Genomic DNA, 1,668 nt, shown 5'->3' with positions numbered 1-1,668 from the left:
TTCTTGCCTGGAGAATCCCAGGGACGGGGGCGCCTGGTGGGCTGCAGTCCATGGGGTTGCACAGAGTCGGACACGACTGAAGCGACTTACCAGCAGCAGCAGCAGCAAGAGTATCTTTGTATATTTGTATCATTTCTTTTTACATTCTGCATACAAAGGAAGTCATACAACATCTCTCCTCCTCTGTCTGACTCACTTCACTCCATATGAATCTCTAGGTCCATCCATGTTGCTGCAAATAACAATATCTCTTTCTTTTTAATGGCTGAGTAATATTCCAAATGGACTCACAGACTTAGAGAAAAAAATTCATGGTTACCAGGGGAGGGAGATGGGGGCAATGGATACTTAGGGAGTACACACTGCTATATATAAAATGGATGACCAACAAGGCCCCATTGTGTAGCACAGGGAACTCTGCTCTATGTTATGTGGCAGCCTGGATGGAAGGGAAGTTTGGGGGAGAGTGGATACATGTGTATGTATGGCTGAGTCCCTTTGCTGTCCACCTGAAACTATCTCAACGTTGTCAATTGGCTATATCCCAAATACAAAACTAAAAAGATTTTTAAAAGAGTATTTTTTTCTACCTGGGACTTTAGATCATGCCAGGTAGTCTAAGCTCACAGGGTGATTTATAGCAGAGGCCTTGGGTCAGACAGTGTTAGCCTGATGCATGGAGGAGCTGGAGCCTGAGTAACATGGGCTCTTCATGTTCCCACATGAGAGTTACTCCAGTAAAAACCCTGGACTCCATGGCTGGGATGAGTTTCCTGGTTGACAAGATTCCATGAATGATCCCATATATCATTGCTGGAAGAGTTCCGTGCGGTCTATGTGACTCCACTTGGAGAGGACAGCTGGAAGCTTGTGTCTGGGCTCTGCCCTCTGTGCCTTTTCCCTTAGCTGACCTTAATCTCTTTTTGCTGGCATCAGTGGGAAGGGTGACTATACCAGCTTTTCTGACTTCTGTGAGTCCCATTAGTGCATCATCCAGTCTGAGAGTAGCCTTGGGGATGCACAGAAGATAAATCAAGACAAGACATCCACAAAACAACGCTTTCATATCCTCCTGAGGGAAGGTTCTCATCACCTCCTACTTAAGGGGCTTGGAGGATTAACTGGATTCATAGTACAGCAAGTCCGATTAGTTGTAGATTAGCTGTTTGGATAAACTGCACAGAGAGATCATATGTGACTCTCTCCAGAGGATGGGTTCATTCTTCCTCATCTGTGCTTGTTGTCTTCCTGAAGCCCCAGGTTTAAGTCCCTTTGGGTACTGAGAGCCTCGGTGCCTGGGCTGGTTTGCTCGTGCTAGTCTCACACACTGCACACCATCTCTTCAGTCTCAGTCATCGTGGGAGCTCCTTGAGCACAGCTACTAGGCTTCCATGACTTTCACAAGCTCCTTGAGCGCTGCTACTAGGGCAGGCAAGGAGGCTGGCCTCACTTCCCTGACTATGAGAGCTCTAACACACGCTCTTCTACCTTCAGTACCTTACACAGGAGAGAGAGAGATGCTGCTTCCAAAAAGACCCGTGTTCAATTAATTGATGATCTGGAGCTGGAGCCTGGGTGAATTCTGCAAATGCTGCCAGCCTGGGCCAGGGCCCGGGGTGAACAGAGGTCGCCCAGGGTATTGTGAGACCCTGTTGTTTTTTCAAAACC

Source organism: Bos taurus, chromosome 14 (assembly GCF_002263795.3).
Source record: "Bos taurus isolate L1 Dominette 01449 registration number 42190680 breed Hereford chromosome 14, ARS-UCD2.0, whole genome shotgun sequence".
Taxonomy (NCBI): Eukaryota; Metazoa; Chordata; class Mammalia; order Artiodactyla; family Bovidae; genus Bos; species Bos taurus.
The sequence above is the reverse complement of the archived record's forward strand: the minus strand, read 5'-3'. Positions refer to the sequence as shown.